At 48.2% G+C, this 11,046-nt stretch overlaps 1 protein-coding gene across 3 annotated transcripts in view; it reads right to left on the bottom strand.

Annotated features, from left to right (window-relative positions):
• Window positions 1-9,841, bottom strand: part of LOC140391718 (serine protease 23-like) — a 31,170-nt gene extending 21,329 nt beyond the window's left edge. For 2 of the 3 annotated variants that reach the window (XM_072476485.1, XM_072476486.1), the window contains exon 1: window positions 9,504-9,841. The gene's annotated coding sequence lies outside the window, so the exon portion shown is untranslated. The remainder of the gene's footprint in view (window positions 1-9,503) is intronic. The other variant, XM_072476484.1, reaches the window with a different exon arrangement.
• Window positions 9,842-11,046: the final 1,205 nt, after the last annotated feature.

Genomic DNA, 11,046 nt, shown 5'->3' on the forward strand with positions numbered 1-11,046 from the left:
CCCCACCTCCATCCCGAGTTCGTCCTCCCATTTCTGCCTCGCTCCGTCCAATGGAGTTCTTGCCCTTACCAGCAGTCATCCGTAGGTGTCCCCACAGTTTCCCTTCTCCCTACTGTCCACGCCCAGCAGTTCCTCCAGTAAAGTGTCTCTTGGGGCCCTAGGGTATCTCGTCGTCTCCTTGCAAAGAAAGTGTTTAATTTGTAGGTGCCAGGGCTCCTGTCATTTCGGTAGCTCCAGTTCTTCCGTCTAGAATTGGGAGTCTGTTCCTATATAAAAATCCCTGACTGCTAGTGTCCCCCATCCGGTCTACACTTCTTAAAGGTGGCGTTAGCATGACTGGCGGGAATTTGTGGTTGCCATCGAGGACATTGTGGTTAAACCGAAATGTTGCCTCATTTGGTTCCATGTCATCAATGTGGCTACTGAGCAAGGTGTGTATTTTGCTGGGGTGAGGATGGGAGCGCTGCCGTAGCGAAGGCTCGGAGGGTCATTCCCTTGAGGAGACTCCTCCAGCCTCACCCATTCTGTGTTTGGTTCTCGTATCCATCCCGTCACTCTCTCAGCTAGGACTACCCAGTGGTAGCATTGCAGGTTCAGAAGGGCCAGGCCACCCATGTTTCTTCTCCTTTGCATTGTAGACTTGGGAATCCCAAACGCCATGATCATTTTGTCTATCCATCAGAAAAAGGCCTTGGGGATGAAAATCAATATGGGTCTGAACAAAAAGAGGAGCCTTGGCAGCCTGCACCCTCCTCGCCAGGGAAAGCGGGAGTGCATCCCAAATCTGTAGGTCCTTTTTAACTTCCTCCGCCAGACTTGTCAGATTCCACTTGCGGATTCGTGTCTAGTCATGGGCTATCTGGATCCCCAGGTAGCGGAATTTGCTTTGGGCTCGTTTAAATGGTAGACCCTCCAACTCTGCCCCTCCCCTTCTCAGGTTCATCGGGAATGCCTCGCTCTTGTCCAGGTTGCGTTTGTGGCCCGGGAAGGCCCTAACCTGTTCCAGGAGCTTCGTGATTACTTTCAGGCCACCTGTGGGTCGAAGATGTAGAGGAGCAGTTCATCCTCAGAGTGAGACTCTGTGCTCTCTGCCTCCTCTTCCAAATGTCCTACAGCCTTTCGTGGCTCGCAGATCGATCGCCAGGGGTTCGATTGCCAGAGCGAACGAGAGCAGGGACAGTGGGCATCCCTGCCTTGTGCCTTTGTGCAGCTGGAAGTATTCAGAGCTGTTAGTGTTGGTCTGAATGCTCGTCTTGGGGGTGTTGTACAGGAGTTTCACCCACAAGGTGAACCCCGTCCCTAACCTAAACCGTTCCAATACCTCAATGACTCTGTCAAAGGCCTTTTCTCTATCCAGGTACGCTGCCGCTCCCCTTGCTATCATACTTCCTGCACTGTCTAACCCTGCTAGTGTGGTGGCCCCCTCCCAGGGCATATCTTACCCCTGTCACGTGCCCGCTGACTGTCCGCACCCTCTGCCTATGCCTCCCCTCATCTGCGTTCTGCTGCTCTCGCCCTTCCCTGTGACCCGGTCTTTCTGATCAAAGCAAGGCAGCATAGTCCCAGGCAGACATACCATGTGTCCATCAAGTTTCTTTCCCTCTCTCTTTCCTCCTCTGCTTGACCTTCATCACTGCCTCGCCTGCCCCTTCTCCAGGCCTTTCGACCGAACAAACACGTCTGCCGGGGTGTTGAAGTAATGTGCCTTGTTCTGGAATGTGACCCAGAGCCTGGCTGGGAACAGCATTCCAAATTTTACCCCGCAGGGCCGATTGCACCGGATTAAATTCGGCCCTGCGTTGGCCAAGTCCGCCCCAATGCCTTGACAGTCCTTCCCAGCTACTCTGCTTCGTCAGTCTCACCCACCTCAGGATCCTCTCACAATCCAGGTATCAATGTAATTTCGCAATAATCGTCCTTGGGCTTTGGCCAGAGTGACCAGTGCGTGCAGTTGATCTCCGGGGAGTTGGGGAAGCTGTCCCTCCCGACTAGGTTGCCCAGCATTTGGGCCACGTAGCCAGCCGGGTCTCGACTCTCGATCCCCTCTGGCAGGCCCATAATTCGAATGTCCTGGCCTCAGGACCTATTCTCCTGGTCCTCAACTTTCCGCTTCATGCTCCCCTGGGTTGCCACCAACCTTTCGATTTCAGTCTCCAGGGAGACAATCCTGTCGGTCTGGTCCATCAACACCTTCTCCAGCTCCCGGATCATTTTTCTTGTGCCTCTACCTTCTTCCCCAGTCCATCGATCGCCGTTTGCATGGCGACCAATGCCCCTGTAACTGCCACCTTGACCACTACCTGGATTTCCACCTTTATCGCCTCTCTCATCACGGCCAGTTCCTTCATAAGGAATGCCTTCTACCCATCTCCAGGAGGTGGGGGAGATTGCTGCTCCGATCGTCATTCTCCCCATCTCCTGGGTGGCTGGGGCCCCCTTGCCTCGTGGATCCGCCAGCTCATCCGCCTGTTGCTCGTATCCTTTTCCTTCGCACCTGTCGTCCCTTTGGCCTCTCAAGCTCCTATTTGCTGGCATGCTGGCTCTGTTCCTTCCCTTGCTCGATTGAGGGTGTGATGCTGTTGAATGTTTGGGGTAAATTCACCTAGAAGTACCTATTTGGTTACATTCTGGAGGAGAGCCACCTGATATGCGTCTGCTCAGCACATCACCGTCACCAGAAGTCGGTTCTCGCCCTTTCTGGGTGAGATCCTGATCACACCATTGGGAACGGGCCGGGAGAATGGCAAACAGTGCTAATCCCTTTTTGGCCTCTCCTGCCATTCACCCGACGCAATGGGATGGGTGTTGGGTGCAACACGGTGGTAAAATCACACCCTCTGTCTCCAGGAGAGTGAGTGGGATGACATGCTGCATTTGTCGAAAGGTTGAATTTCTAGGTACTTCAGCCTGGATTACAATACCTCAACTGGATGTAGATTTCTGATGCTGCAGCAGCCACAGGAACAGGGAGGATACCTGGGAAAACTGCCCCCTCAGTCTCACATTATTACCGTAGGTCCTATTGTGGGATGTGAAGGACTGCAGTGGGGTGAGTTCCCCCCACCCACCACAGACAGAGACGAGGGGAGGGGGAAAGAGGACAGCCTTCTCAACCAAGCAGATGACAATGGAAGTGGCTAAGGAAGTCTGCACCAGAACTGTGCTTCCTCCGGCCTGGAGACATAACACCACGAAGATCTAGGTCTATTATTATTATTAGGAAGGGCAAGAGGCATAAGTTTCAAATGCCAAGCCGTCCACTCTGAATTTCCCCAACATTCTCCTGCACAACACTCCTCCGAACAGATTTTGCCACTCCACACATTCCTCTATCTTCATTCCGAACTCCTCAACCTATTGCCCTCTCACACCATTGTCTCAGTCACACCTCACAAATGTTGTCCTTCTCTCCTCTCCACAAAAGCCATTACAAACACTCAACTATCCGTTTTGTAAGGGCAACGTAGAGTCCACACCAAGTTTGGTCAAATCAAACAAACTTATTTTATTTTACAATTTACTATTATATACAGCTCCAGTCATTCCCTGCTGAGTCTTCTTTCTATCCAGTGCCTGAATTGGCTGGCTTTTACATGGTACAACCATACATTGTTAAGAGGCCCCCGCCCCCTTAATGAGGGAGCTCATATTCTGCAAGGGCCACGGGGAAGTTAGTTGTCCCCAGCCCGTAGGCTTCTTGCGGGTTATAACAATCTGCTTTCGCTCTTTGGAGAAGAGAGCATGTCATCTTGGACGTCACTAGCAACAGCCAATGAATGTCCACCTGGCCCACTGAAGAGAAGGCCTTGTTCTAAGATATTGCCGATGTCAGCAAGGACTTACCATGAGAACCTGAGCCACTGGCACGGAGACATAACAACAGAGGTGATCCTCTCCCTGGAGATCCTCTCCCTGGAGATCCTTTTTTCGGAATTGTGCCACCTTCCAGCTGGACTTTGGTGTCCATCCCCTCTGTCCACTGCAAGGGCATGTGACTGAGAACACAGCTAGCATTGCTGTGGTTGGACTTACTTCTTGTTCCTCCTGAAGAGGTGTGGGGAAGATATCCAAAAGCTGTTTCTATGCTGTGGTGACATTTGGCAGCAGGAACGTGTAGCTGAAGGTGAGTGAATTGCTAAACAGATGAAGTACCTTCCAACAAGTTAATAATTGCCAGTCAAGCAGTAAAAGCTTTCTCTCAGAGAAGTGCTTTGAAAGGTAGTCTCTCATCTGGCAATGGCTGGAGCTCTTCAGTTTCAGTGAAGAAACTCTCACCACTGTGCACTCACCTTAGTGATTTAAGTCACAAAACAGTTTCCCTGGCCATTAATGCTAGAATTAGGGTTAAAACAGTACTTAGTTACCCATTATATTAATTAAATGCCTCAGCTCACAGCTGCGCACCTTCAAACTTGTCCAGTGAAACCCAGAAGTGCATGGGGTGGTTTTGAAATTCTGCCCAGACATTACATTTACGGGTTTTAACTCCCTGCATACACCAAACCCACCTCCCCTTGCCAGGGAAAACTCCCCTCTTGTGCTACCAAATTATTATTATACTAATCAAGGCTCCTTAGACAGCACCTTCCAAACCGATCTTGTTTCGAAGGACAAGGGCAGTAGACACATGGGAACACCTCCACCTGCAAGTCCCCCTCAAACTACTCACCACTCGGACTGTCGCTGGGTCAAATGTGCTGGAATTCCCTCTAACAGCATTGCGGATGCACCTACTCCACATGGACTGCAGCGGTTCAAGAAGGCAACTCACCACCACCTTTTTAAGGGCAATTAGGGATGGGCAATAAATGCTGGCCTCGCCAGCTATGCCCACATCCCATAAATGAATGAATAAAAAACAATCCTGAAATATACTCCTGATAGCTTATCCTAAATACTTAAAAGTAAAATAATTTGAAGTACTGGAAAATGCATTTTTTTCATAGCTTATAAAAAAAAAATCCTATTTGGACATGCCAAGTATGTTGGTATGTATTACAGTTACCTTCCTTAATAACCCCCGATTGCCTTCCTCAAAAACCCGAGTTGCACAATTGACATTACAAGACGTGATTCATGGTTTCCTCTCTACATTTCAAATAAATATTTTAATTAAATCACCCGAGACATCAGGCACAAATGGCTTATTACTTGGATTACAATATTTAAGCGGTTATCAGAATAGAATGATCATATACTTGTGAAACCACTCAAACATCTGGTGTGGCTTGTAGCTTTACTTTTTTTTTCCATTGTAAAACTGTTTTGATATTTTATTAATCATAATATTGTATAGGCTAATGTTGAATGTAAGAATAAAAGGTATATTTTAAGTGTTACATCAATAAAGTGCCCAATGAATTAAAAGCTTATATAGTACATGCTTAAGGCGTCCAACCATTAATTAAAGAACAGTTTTCTGCCACCACTCCCACTCGCCACTTTAATCTTCTCTGGGCAGCACGGTAGCCTTGTGGATAGCACAATTGCTTCACAGCTCCAGGGTCCCAGGTTCGATTCTGGCTTGGGTCACTGACTGTGCGGAGTCTGCACATCCTCCCCGTGTGTGCGTGGGTTTCCTCCGGGTGCTCCGGTTTCCTCCCACAGTCCAAAGATGTGCGGGTTAGGTGGATTGGCCATGATAAATTGCCCTTAGTGTCCAAAATTGCCCTTAGTGTTGGGTGGGGTTACTGGGTTATGGGGATAGGGTGGCGGTGTTGACCTTGGGTAGGGTGCTCTTTCCAAGAGCCGGTGCAGACTCGATGGGCCGAATGGCCTCCTTCTGCTCTGTAAATTCTATGATAATTCTCCAATAGGAGTAGTGTTCTATTCGGTTCACTAATGCCCTTCAGGGAGGAAATCTGCTGTCCTTCCCTTGCGTCTGGCCTATATGTGACCCTTGATCCACAGCAATATGGTTGACTCTGTCCTGCCCTATTTAACAAGACAGTGTTACACTGTTGGAGATACTAACAGTCAAATGTTTACCAATTCAGGTGGACGTGACGGATTCCATGGCTGCATGGAGAATTTCTTGATTTCCTGAATCTTCCCTGAACTGACACCACTAAAAATTGTAATAACTTTTTTTTATTTTGCAGGAGTTTACCACATGACTGAACAAAGGAAAATACTCCAACTTTTTTCTATGCATTAATTTTAAGCAATCCCCAAAGGCATTTACAAATAACGGTTTCCTGAAATCATTAAAATGAAGAACTCGGATAAACAGAATGTGGAAGTGCCCATTAAAAATATATCAGGGATAAAGCTGAACTTTTATCTTTTCTTTTATTAAAGTGTTAGATTTCTACTGCAAATCAAATGGATTATTTTGGAATATTTGCGGCTAATTTTGAATTCATAATTATAAAATTTCAATCTCTAAACATTAAATTCTTACAGTTTCAAACTCCTCTCTTTAAAATTCTTCAGGGCTGCGGGTTCATTTGTTTACCAGAAATCTCATTCTTTAAGGGTTATGCTGAAAGGTTAACATCAATCCCACAGCAGTCAAGTTTGTTTTTGTTAAATGTAAGTTTCACATCCTGTTACCATCACAAAGGGGATGTCAACACAATCTCATCCAATAGCATTTCATAGGGACTGTCAACACTTTGCGACCTGGTCAGTGGACTAGGGGATGTTGATTGATGTGCAGCTGGTCTTCATGACTTCTAGTCCAGTGACTAAAGCAATACAGGCAGCAATGGTTCAGAATGCCATCTATTTATTTTGCAGACAGGAACCCTTCCGAAAACATGAGTTCCCGTCCACAACATACAGTCTGAAATTTCAACCATTAGCACTGTGAGCCTACAGGGAGGACAGCAGGATCTGCCTGCTGCATTAGCACATGACTCACATTAGAGTGGAGAAATGGACAGCATAAGGAAGGGTTAATGGATGGCAGTGAAAAGCATGGGACCAGACTGGGTGACAGCAAAAGGAGGGAGTGTTCATACCAAGGAAAAGGACTGAAGCTGTTCTTGGAGAAAACAAGGCATGGTGGCACAGTGGTTAGTAATTCTGCCTCACAGCTCCAAGGTCCTAGGTTCAATTCCGGCCTCGGGTGACTGTGTGGAGTTTGCACTTTCTCCCAGTGCCTGTGTGGGTTTCCTCCAAGTCAGGTTTCCTTCCACAGTTTAAAGATGTGCAGGTTAGGTGGACTGGCCATGCTAAATTGCCCCTTAGTGTCCAAAAAGGTTAGGTGGGGTTACTGGGCTATGGGGCATGGACTTAAGTAGGGTGTTCTTTCAAGGGCCGGTGTAGACTCAGTGGGCTGAATGGCCTCCTTCTGCAGTATGGATTCTATGATAAGGAGGGAGAAGTTCAAAATGGTACTTTATAATTGGGAGAAAGGAGAGTTGCAGCATTTACCGGAACAGAGAGGAGCAAAACGAGAATGAACTCAGGGCGCAGAGCAGGGGATAAGAGTTTGAATAGATAGAGTGGAATACGAGTATCAGCTCGAGTGGATTGGAGAATGCCATGCTGAATTGATGAGGGAGGGGAAGAACAATGCCTGTACAAACCAAATGGGCTCAAACCGAGTGGGCTGAGAGAGGCTGTGAAAAGAAGAGAAATTGGATGGCTGGGGTGTATCTGTGAAGGTTGTCAGGAGGGGACAGAGAGTACCTTGGTGAATGGAGGATGGGGGAGTAGGGTGCAGGAGAGGGCAATTAAAGTTCTGAGTCAGTGACAGTCTGGTTGGACGAGCAGAAGTATTTCTCTTTTAGTTAAAAAATTATTCAATTGTGAAGTGTAACGGTACTTACTTACGAATTTATATGACGTGTTATTTTAATGTAAAACTACCAATGCTTTCAATGTGTTCCCCAAGAAACCCATCAATTCCCTGCCTCTATCATTTGTATTTTATTATTAGCCTGTTATGAACCTTGTTTTTATCGATCCAATATTTGAAGAAGAGCTTCGTAAACATTTCACTTCAGTTACAAGTTGGTGTAACCATGATTTCACGTGTCAGGGGCTTTTGTGTTATCAGCTTTTTGGAGGCTGTGTCAACCTGTTTGAAGTGGTGGGTCAGTTTTTTGCCAATATTCTGGGTTGACAAGGAGTTTGTTGAACATCTTGGCTTTTCCATCTGCCACCAGGTGGTGCAGTGGTTAGCACTACTGCCTCACAGCGCCAGGGACCCGGGTTCAATTCCAGCCTTGGGTGACTGTGGAGTTTGCACATTCTCCCTGTGTCTGCATGGGCTTCCTCCGGGTGCTCCGGTTTCCTCCCACAGTCCAAGATGTGCAGGTTAGGTGGATTGGCCACGCTAAATTGCCCTTTAGGGTGGGGGAATTGGGCCTTGGGCTGAGATAGGGCGGTCTTTTGAATTGGCGGTGCAGACTTGATTGGCCGAATGGCCTGTTTCTGCAGTGTAGGGATTCTAGTCCCATGCCCTGCAGCTCAGCAAATATACCAAGTATAAATCCATTTTCCTTTTGAAAGTTACTGTTGAATTGTCTGATCATCCTCTCAGCCACAACGTCGAAGATAATAATTCAAATCCCCCTGGTCTTTTTGGGAAATTTATAAATCGGTGTCCTTGGGTTACCGACCCATTGCCAGTGGAAACTGTTTCTCCCTATCTAAACTAACAAAACTCTTCATAACTTTGAAAAGTTCTGATTAAAATCTCGAACGCATCCTCCATAGGAGAACAATCCATTTTGCCACTTGAGGCGAGAGGCAGTGGAAATAGTGATGGCAATTTATGACAAACTATATACAAGCACACTCTGGTCTGAGCTGAGCCCAGATCCAGGTGGCGGGATGCCTGACGCCGAGGAAGACTGGGTAACCACAACAAAACAACCTCTGAATCACTGATCTCAGGACCAGAATCTGCAATCAGCCAGAGCCGGGGGCGTCTCGGAAAGTGGCAACAGCGTTACCACAAATGTTCTGTCGTTCTGAACAATTACACTGCACTGTCACCAGGACACATGCACAAAGGAAGTCATTATCCTGAAGTGATATGAAAGGAAATATTCTGAAAGCTGAACAAAAAATGACTGGGAAATTAAATTTGCAGTGACGGAGCAGCTGGAGCGGTCACCTCCTAATCTCCGCCCTCGGAAGTTTACTCTCATTCCCATTCCTCGGGGGAAGCCGATTCTCCTCAGCGGGCGACTTCCACTCGTCCCTGGCAGGTTAGGTGCAGCATTTCCCCAGGCGGGCAGGGAATGAACCCAGACCCCCACTGACAGATCGCCGAGCAGATTGCACCCAGGCAGGAGCTGAAAGCATCTGCATCTTCAAACTGGCAAAAAAAGGTCAATATTTGCCCGTCAGGTCATTCTATTTTATTGCCAATTACGAAATTCTCCTGACTTATTTTGATACAAACTTTTTTTTGACTGTAATTAAAGTCAACGATGGTTTAGAAAGTTGCTGATACCGCAACTGTAACGCTTCCCCACGCGCGAACTGTATCAATTGCGAGAAGTAAAAGGAGCAAAAACAAAACCTGATACAAGATAGCTTACCTCGCCGTTGCCAGAGCTCGATCGCACTTGTGTCACAATTTACCAGTGAGGCAGCGTTTGTTCAGACCCCGGCAGGTGCACAGACTTTCATTCTGTGCTCTCCTTTGAGATTTGCTGCCGGGATGTTCAGCTCTTTTTATACAGCTGGGGGATCCGGGCTTTATTTTCTCCCATCAAAATATGAATTAGACTGTTTGATTCACCCCTCGGAGGGAGGTTTGGTTTTTGTGTAGCTGCGAGAACTGCTCCACACGGCTGCTCGCGCCTCTCTTTAGCCTCTGCTCTTCAACACTCGGCACAAGTTTGCTGGGAAAGTTTCTTTTCCTGAACTTTCTCCCTCGCCCTGTTGTTGGCTATCACGTGGTTCCAGGAGACGCCCGACGTTCACATCGGACCAGTGCCAGCCCCCTCAATCTGTGAATTATTTTAGCCTTTTTACCCCTCAGTAAAATAACTACAATTTAGCAGTGTTTGTTTATTCAATTTCCAGCATTTGGATCATCCCAAGTTATTTGCAAGTCAAGTTAAAATGCGTTTTAATAATATTGCACTTAACCCTCGCCAGTTTGACAGGAGCCCCTGTTATATTACTTGAAGTAATAAATGTTCTTAACTTGATGATGATGAATACTCAAAGTCGTCCAGTGAAAATAAATAATTTACTGAGTAACTAATCAATTAACTTGTGATTCTTTAATACTTTTACTAGCTATTAAATTAAACAAGATAGAACTAGATTAAACTATGAATATTTATACTTGTGCTCTGAGCTAACTCTACACCTCTGGGGCGAGATTCTCCGACCCCCCCGCCGGGTCGGAGAATTGCCGGGGGCTGGCGTGAATCCCGCCCCCGCCGGTTGCTGAATTCTCCACCACCAGATGTTCGGCGGGGGCGGGAATCGCGCCGCGCCGGTTGGCACACACCCCTCCACCCCCCCCCCCCCACGATTCTCCGGCCCGAATGGGCCTAAGACCCGCCGCTAAAATGCCTGTCCCGCCGGCGTAAATTAAACCACCTACCTTACCGGCGGGACAAGGCGGCGCGGGCGGGCTCCGGGGTCCTGGGGGGTGCCCCCACGGTGGCCTGGCCCGCGATCGGGGCCCACCGATCCGCGGGCGGGCCTGTGCCGTGGGGGCACTCTTTTCCTTCCGCCTTCGCCACGGTCTCCACCATGGCGGAGGCAGAAGAGACTCCCTCCACTGCGCATGCGCGGGAATGCCGTCAGCTGACGCTCCCGCGCATGCGCCGCCCGGAGATGGCGGGGCACCAAAGGCCTTTTCCGCCAGCTGGCGGGGCGGAAATTCGTCCGGCGCGGGCCTAGCCCCTTAAGGCTAGGGCTTGGCCCCCAAAGATGCGGAGCGATGCCCGACTGATTTGCGCCATTTTGGGCGCCAGTCAGCGGACATCGCGCCGATACTGGAGAATTTTGCCCCTGGTCGCTAGTCACAATACACACAAAGAGGCGGGAAAATAGATTGAGCCTGTTTTTATACCCCCTGTTAGTGTTGCCCTTTAGTGAATATTTAACTGTAATGACCAC

The sequence above is a fragment of the Scyliorhinus torazame genome, chromosome 15 (assembly GCF_047496885.1).
Source record: "Scyliorhinus torazame isolate Kashiwa2021f chromosome 15, sScyTor2.1, whole genome shotgun sequence".
Lineage (NCBI taxonomy): Eukaryota > Metazoa > Chordata > Chondrichthyes > Carcharhiniformes > Scyliorhinidae > Scyliorhinus > Scyliorhinus torazame.